This window comes from Saccopteryx leptura, chromosome 2 (assembly GCF_036850995.1).
Source record: "Saccopteryx leptura isolate mSacLep1 chromosome 2, mSacLep1_pri_phased_curated, whole genome shotgun sequence".
NCBI classification, from domain to species: domain Eukaryota; kingdom Metazoa; phylum Chordata; class Mammalia; order Chiroptera; family Emballonuridae; genus Saccopteryx; species Saccopteryx leptura.
In genome coordinates, this window is record NC_089504.1 from 264804666 (window position 1) to 264812811 (window position 8146).

General features: G+C 47.3%; 1 long non-coding RNA gene across 1 annotated transcript; it reads right to left on the reverse strand.

Annotated features, from left to right (window-relative positions):
* Positions 1 to 357: 357 nt before the first annotated feature.
* LOC136390753 (uncharacterized) lies at positions 358 to 7181 on the reverse strand. The gene is made up of 3 exons (XR_010748761.1): positions 4487 to 7181; positions 3534 to 3696; positions 358 to 668 (listed from the first exon to the last, which is right to left on the reverse strand). It is a non-coding gene; the product is annotated as an uncharacterized lncRNA (long non-coding RNA).
* Positions 7182 to 8146: the final 965 nt, after the last annotated feature.

Genomic DNA, 8146 nt, shown 5'->3' on the forward strand with positions numbered 1-8146 from the left:
AACAATTTTCTCTCCCAGCAGATGATGAAACCATAACGTGGACCTCAATGTGACGGAGAATTGCTTGTGACGGACACAGTGGCAATGTGGGAATGAGCCCATTTCCCTGGAGTGTGATGGCCCAGGTGAGAAACCAAGACTACTGGCTCTATGCACCTGTCAGACTGTAAAGAGATTTCAACAGGCTCATGGAAAAACTTACCTGTGGTTTGTTTTAGTCAAGATGATCCTAGATCTTGTACTACATAAATTCTCAAATCTCAGTGGCTTAACAAGATGGAAGTTTACTGCATTTCCTATTCCCATAAAATCCAATCAGAAAAGGGCTTGCCCGGGCACCCAGGTGGGCACAGCCCTGCCTCATGTAACACACAGCTTCTAAAGTCCCTTGGAGTGGAGTCCTCCCGCCACAGGGGGGGAGGGGAGCTTTTCTGGGTTAGCCTGAATTCGGTATATATCACTTCTACCCCCATTCCATTGGTCAGAACTCATCTACTCGCCTCTCTGTCCTCCGAGGGGACTGTCGTCCTGGCTGGAAAACCTCTCCCAGCAACGACCGACTGCCCACTGTGGATAGGCAGCAGGACCCGGGGGAATCAGCCACATGGGAATGAGAGTCTCCTAATGAGATCTCACCTGCTCCGGAGATGGAAGGAGAGTGGAAGGATCTAAAAAAAAAAAAAAAAAAAGAAGGCCATCTTAAGAAACATGGAGAAGTAAATACACAGGCCAAAGTGGCTACTCAGGAAACTGTCCGGTGAACTCGGTCTTTGACATGTACAAAAGGCAGAAGAAGTGGCCATTGACCAAAAACAACGTAAGAATATAACAGACTGGTAGGGAGCTGGAAGAGTCATGTCAGGAGTGCAGGATACCTGCAAAATGTTAACTAGGGCTCTTCATGCTTTGTTCCTTTGTTTGAGCTGACAAAGGAGACTTAGGTCTGCCCCGGGGGATGGGAGGTCCGGTATTCACTGAGGGACAGAAAGACAGTCCCGCCCATTTTGCTGTCAACTCCTTTATCAAAGTGAATGAGTTCAAAAATGAAAAAAGCAGAAAACATTGCAATCCCAAAAAATAAGGCGTGTGCAAGAGCGAAACCTAACTCCTCCAGTTAGTTGACATGTCCTGGCCCAAGTGAATTACACTGCAGAATTCTGAAAAACAGTTTTTCGAGAAGGGATTAGTGCAGCTGTAGGAGAGTGGCTGAGAACACAGGCCCTGCAGCTAAAATATCTGGGTTTGAATCTTGGTTCAGTCCCTTTGCCAGCTGTGTGACCTTGGGGAATCACCTCATTGATCTATGTCTTAGTTTTCCCGGCTGTTAAATGGGAAAAATAATAATCCCTACTTCCTAGGGTTGTTGAAGGGTTTAAATAAGTTTCTATCCCCTCTTAGCAGTCAGCCTTGTACCCAGTAAGTGCTCAAAGATGGTTAGCTGCAGAAGCTACTATTCTATGGCTGAGCTTCTAGGAATTTCTAAAAACATCGTGACACTCAGAGAAAAGCCTAGAAGACCGAGACGAACAAATACATTCTGATCTTGAAAATAGAAGAAGTGAACTTTCTCAATGCTGTCAGTGCCAGGCAAGTTTTCTGATTACACTGTTACTCAACAAACATTACTTTACACCTATCACGTGCGAGGCTCATGCTGGACCCTAGGAACACAGCAGTGAACAAAATAAAAGATTTTTTGTTCAGCGTACTAAGTTTAGTAGGGGAGACATATAAATTTTTAGTAGGGGAGACATATAAATATATATATATTTTTTCCCAATAGGTGGTGTGGAGATAAACAAAATAAGGGAAGAAGATGCATAATGTTGACACAAAATATTTTAGGACAGCCTAAAGCAGTGTGGCTTTGAGAAGGAGGTACAAACGCAAAGAGCATAAGAGGGAAACGTTCCTGATGTGTTTCTGGCACAGAACAGAGTCCCATGCGGCCACAGTGGAGGGACTTGGGGAAAGACCGGCAGAGGAAGAGGTCAGACTGGGCAGGGCTCTGCAGGCCCTTGTAAGGACCACGAGTGTAACTTAGAGAGGTGGCAGCCATTGACCGGAGGAGTGACCTGCTCTGACCCCATTTTAAAAGTTCACTAGATGGTGGAAGAGATTGAAGGGAGGCTACAGTGGCAGCAGGGAGGCTGGTAAGGAGGTTTCTGTAATAAACTGTGCAGTGGTGATGGCTTGGACCAGGCTGGTAGCTGATGGGAAGGATGAGACCCAGTCTAAGAAGTAGTCCAACCCTGGATAGAAACAGTTGGATTTCGCTAAGAGATTGAATGAGGATGAGAGAAAAAGAAAGGAATCCAAGTTAATTCCTAGGACTTTGGCCCGATCACCTGGAATGATGGCGTGACATGAACTGAAATGGAACAACTACATGAGTCCCTGGCTTAAGGCGATGGGTGGAGACGAGGGGCTTGTCATTGGATATGTTACCTTTGGCACCCAGGAGGAGACATGTGGCAGCTAGTTGGATTCATGAGTCTAGAGATCAGGAAAAAGGCCAAGGTTAGAGAGGTAGGTCCAAGAGAATGCTGAAGTTATCCAGGGACTAAAATAACTAGAAAGGAGAGGAAGCCCAAGAACTGAGCTGGATCCCAAGGTTGAGATGTTGAAGAGGAGGGGAAAGAATAGGGAGCCAGCAAAGTGGGAGGACAACTGGGGGAGGGGCTGTCCCAGGGGTCAGTGAAGGAAGGCAAGGTTCTGTGGAGGAGGGAGGGGCCGACTCTGTCAAGTCCTGCTGAAAGGGCAGCTAAAATGAGGGCTGAAAAGTGACCATTGGAACCAGTCGGTTAAAAAGATTGTCAGTGGATCCTTGGAGAAGAAAGTGGTAATGACTTAGGACTGGTTCACCAAGAACAGGTTTTGCGAGATAAAGCACATTCTTTGATTTAGAAAGTGTCCCTGGCCAATGTAATAGTTTGCCAAGATTTCAACATGGTGTTTGAAAAAACACAGTCTTCTGGTGTTTTTGAACATGAGGGCAAAATAGGGGTTCATGAAACAGTTTTATTACTTGAATTTCTAAATGGCACATTCTACCCTCTCTCCTCTTGTCCTGTTCAAAAATTTTAGCAAGGACTCGAATAAAAGTATCAGTGGAACGAAAGTCCAGTTTGCAGAGGTTGCAAAGCTAGGTGAGAAAATAGAAATGGGTTAACAGGAGCCAGAGGATCTCACAGGACTAGATGATTGGGCAGCACCAACAATGTGATGTTTAATGGGAATGAATGGGAATCCTTGCATTTTGGTACCAAGAACTGAATATGTAAATATCAGATGAGGGAACCGGTGTTTGGTCACAGTAAATGAGAACGTGCCCCCCGTGATGTATGTTGGTAATAACGCCGTACGAAGCAGCATAGTGATAATGTTACCCAGAGCTATTGTCCTCTCAGGCGACAATGACCACAGAGTGATAGCTACAATAATTAATGACCTTATGACAGTCTGTGCTGGTCAATCTGCACCTACAGTATTTTTTTTTCCATCTGGCATCATGGGTCAAGGGGGAAACTGACCTAGTAGGGGGCATAGAGCGGAGAAAAGCTGCCACCTGCTGGTCAGCCTGCACCCATCTTGGCCTTCCAGTTCTGCACACGCTCCCAGAGTGGTTCCCCTCGAACACCAACAGGATCCCATCACTCTCGTATTTAGAGTCTTCAGTGTTCTTTCTCTCATTGCCTACGAAATAAAACCCAAGACTCAAATCTAGAATTTTCAGACACCAAAGCCCCAGCAAACAAGATAGAGATAAGGTTCTGTTTTGTTTTAATGGATTTTTATAATGAGGCGGAGAATCAGAAGAGCCTCCTGTGAGACAGACCCCAGAGCCAAGGGTTCAAACAACCAGGCTGAGCCAACAGAGTGGGTGGAGGGACAAGTCAGAAGGCCCGCTGAGCAGCGGGGTCTGAGGCCGCCCTGTGGGATGGCTCAAAGGCGAGCAGGATGCATAGAGAGGGCTGTAGACAAGCTACTTCCTGCAGCCTCTTCTTCCAGGAGGGCCAGAATGTCTTCATCCGGGGCCTCTCTTCGTTGCAATTATGGTTGTGCACTGCTTAACTACGGGCGTAAATTCTGAGAAGTGTGTCATTAGGCAATTGCATCTTTGTGCAAACATCATAGAGAGCACTCAGACAAGCTTAGATGGAAGAGCCTACTACACACCTAGGCGGCATGGTATAGCCTACTATTCCCAGGCTCCAAGCCTGCACAGCCTGTTACTGTACAAAACAACCGGAGATTAAATCAAACACAAGAAGAAGAAGAAGAAGAAGAAGAAAAAAACATGATGCAATCACAAGACTGAGTAAACACGAGATATATCTATGAGGCTGCCACCAGCATAACACAGCTACTGTTTATAGCAAACGTTTCTTTATGAGTAGAAGGAGCACATTCTGAAATAATGACAAAAAGCATAGTGTAGTAAATACATAAACAGCAACATAGTCATCTTATCATGAGCAGGTACCTGTGCTGTGTAGAACTCTACGTGCTGTACTTTACACGACTGGAGCGCAGTAGGTTTGTTTACACCAGCATCACCACAGACACCGGAGTAACGCATTGCACTAGGACCTTACAACGGCATGGGATCCTATTCTATTTGCCATGACGTCTCTTTCTGTAGCAATAGGGCTGGGATTCTGCCGCATGAGCTTGGGAGCAACGCTGGGGCAGAGAGAGAAAGGATGACAAGCACCAGCTCCCTCTTCCTTCATTTCCCCGTAGTATCGGTAGTATGAGCGCAGGGGGACAGATAACATCTGAGCCCAGAACCTGACATCCAGGGGATGCAAGTGTGAGCGACGGTAGCACCATCCCAGGACACCGGGCGGCAGCTGCCTCTCCACACTGAACTCTGGTGAAGAGTCAAGGCCACCTGGAAGTGGCCACGGGCAAGCCTGGGATGTGTGTGATTCTCTGGGCAGCACCGAGAGGGGCAGGGTGCCAATCAGCTAGCCGGAGAGGGAGGCATGGAAAGTGGTGACCAAGAGGCAGAGAGTCCTTTCCTGTAGGCTACATGAGGGAGGGGTAGGATTTCTTGTCAGTGTCTCATGGGAGAGCCTAGGTGGCAGCTGCACCGGCGTGGGCATGAGGGTACAGCATGTCCCATTTCATGGATATAAACAGAAGCATTCACTTGAGCCAGCCGTGGGCTTTGGATGCCAGCAATCAGAGCTTATCACTCAGGCAGACAAGCCAGAGGAGGAGAGCTGACAAGCGGCTAGCGTTTGCTTTACTCCTTCTCCGGGAAGACATGTTGGTCTTGGTTACCCTGTGGGTTTTTCCTCTCGCCCTCTCTCAGGCAGTGCTTCCCGCACGAGCATTACATAACAGCGGGACAGCAGGGAACACCTATACAAGAGGGCACGACAGTCAGACAGTGGGCGGGCAGAAGCTGCCCTGAGAAAATGGAGTCATTCATGAGCTGTGTGAGAGGCGGCTCTGTTCCCGGCTTGGCTCCCTGGTAAATGAAGTGCTCTGCGGACAAAGAGGGAAACTTTATATTCTTGCAATTTTCCCACAGTGGCAGGCTCACAGAAAAACAAGGCACTCGTTGGCTTAAAGGAGAAAAGGCAACCATATCCATAGACTTTGCCTTCTCCCCCAGATCGATGTCGTGGGCCAAAACCACAGAACAGTCCCCGCCCCCCACCCCGCCACAGCGAGGGAACAGCGGGGCGAACTTGCTGTGGGTCCGCCTTGTGCCTCTGCGTGTTTTCGTCAACGCGGATGGGTTTCACCTCTGAATCAGCTCCTGGTTTACGTTCCTGCTAGCTCACCACTTTGAAGGGAAGGAATGCTGTCAGTCAAGATGATTACTCGGAGACAGAAATAACAACGTCTTTTCTAAGTGCAGCCGCCCAGCTCACCTGTGCTCTTCAGCCCAAGGACAGGATGGCCATTGCTCTGGGCCTGTGTCTGGAGTCACAACCAGAAAACACTTAGCTGCAGGGTCCACGGCCCTCTGCATGGGAATTTATACTGCAACTGCATGTATAGTGCTGCCTTTGCTTATGACCCAGAAATGCTGAGAAACCAACCAAAAAGTTATGAGTGCCCTGTAGCACATGTTTCATATAAGACCAAATTTTATGCCGAGACAATTCCAAAATTATGTCAAATAATCATTTTTTTTTAAATCCCAGCAAAGAAGTATTGATCTTGGTACAAAATTCTTCTTCAATTATTTCAAGCGATTTTTGGAGTTCATTGCAGCATGATTTGACCTACGACACCATTCCTACTACTAGAAATTCTACCGTGATCGTTCAGTGCAGAGTGGCTCCCACTGTGGGCTGAGTTATAACATTATCAGGTATTAAGGTCCTTCTGTACCCACCCGGGGATGCAGTCTTCCTGCTCAGTACCAGAGGGCATCACTGGATAAAAGAGAGACCAGAGGCAGGAGACGGTAACTGCTCTTACACAGCCCAGCCCGGGATATATGTATGTGTGAAAGGATTTGGGTTTGTCAGCCGCATCCTGGGCGGCCCCACCCTTCTGGGCACCACTTTGTGACAGGTGCCAGGTGAAGACAGACCGTATGCAAGTGCTCTGGAATCTGACAGGTGGATCTGCGTCCTAATTTTAAAACTCGGTCACTATGTGACCTCAAAGAAGTTACTTGACTTTTATTTCCTCAGTAGAACCAATCACAGTGGACACTATGGATATGAGGAAGCTGGGCAGGGGCAGACCAAGCGGCTGTCCCAGGAGAGCTGAAGGACACAGCTGCAGGACAGTCCCTCTCTGAGGCCGTTCTCAGCCGAGGACCCTGCTCACAGCACTGAGCACCCTCACCAGACAGGTGGCAGTTTTTTGAGAAGAATCCCCCCAATTGACCTGAGAAAACTGCACGCAGACCAACATTGTTTCGTGCCCTGGACTTGGAAACCACTGCACAAACTATCTGTCGCCGTCAAGTCCTACATTGGCTTTAACTGTATCCTTTAGAGAGAAACCTCTCTCTTTATGGGTCAAGTATAAAAATGCTACTTTCACCAAATTCACATGCCTCCCTTAACGGCTTCTGTATCAGCCTTTGATAGAAGAATCAAAAGCCTCAGCACTGGCCAATGACTTTTGAGCATTTATCATGTCCCGAGGAGCGGGGCATTCACAACAGAGTGAGGAAGAGAGGTGACACCATGCGTGAAATGCCACGAGAATGAAGTCTGGGAGCCTGTGGGAGCATGGGTGACCTGAATAGGAGTGGCTGGGGCAGACCGTCCAGGGGAGGCGCTATCTGAGCTGAATCTTGAAGCTCACCTGGTCAGCCAGGTGAAGGTATGGGGTGCTCCCAGGAAGGAGTAGGGCACGCAAGGGCACAGAAGGCAGGGGAGCCTGCGTGTTGGATAAACTGCTGTAGTTCCAAGTGTCAGGAGTACGGGACGGAGCACTGAGAGGGTGTGGTGAAGAGACGCAGACATGGGCCAGGTGTCCACAGTACTACTCCCAGTTAGCCCTGAGACAGCATTTCTCCCTAAACAATGCCTTTACTGGGGATGTATGCTGTTCTAGACATTTTGACCCTTCAAGCAGAATGGTAAAGCAGAGAAAGCCCATGGATAATTCCTCACATGTTTTTATACCAGCAGTCCCTCTAAAGACCCCTTTTTCTTTCCAATTTAAAGAGAATTCTTCAGGCAATTAAGTTTATGCTCCTATAACTATTTATCTGCTCCTATAACTATTTATCTTCTCCTAACTCACCTTTGAAACTGATCTGCATTGAAAAGCTATTTTTTTAATCAAATTGATCTAGATCACTCAATGACTGGTCTATTGACCAGTTACTTTTTAAAGGGACCTCACTTTAGAAAGTTAATAATAGCTACCATTATTGGACTATTATTTATTATATGCCTAGCTTTGTGCTAAGTGTTTTTGAGTATTTTCTTTTGTTGTTTTTTTGAGAAAGAAAGATTGAGAGTGAGAAAGTGAGAGAGATGAGAAGCATCAATTTGTAGTTGTGGTATTTCAGTTGTTCATTGATTGTTCCTCATATGTGCCTTGACCAGGGGGGCTCCAGCCGAATCAGTGACTCCTTGCTCAAGTCAGTGACCTTGAGCTCAAGCCAGCAACCTTTGGGTTCAAGCCAGCGACCATGGAATCATGTCAATAA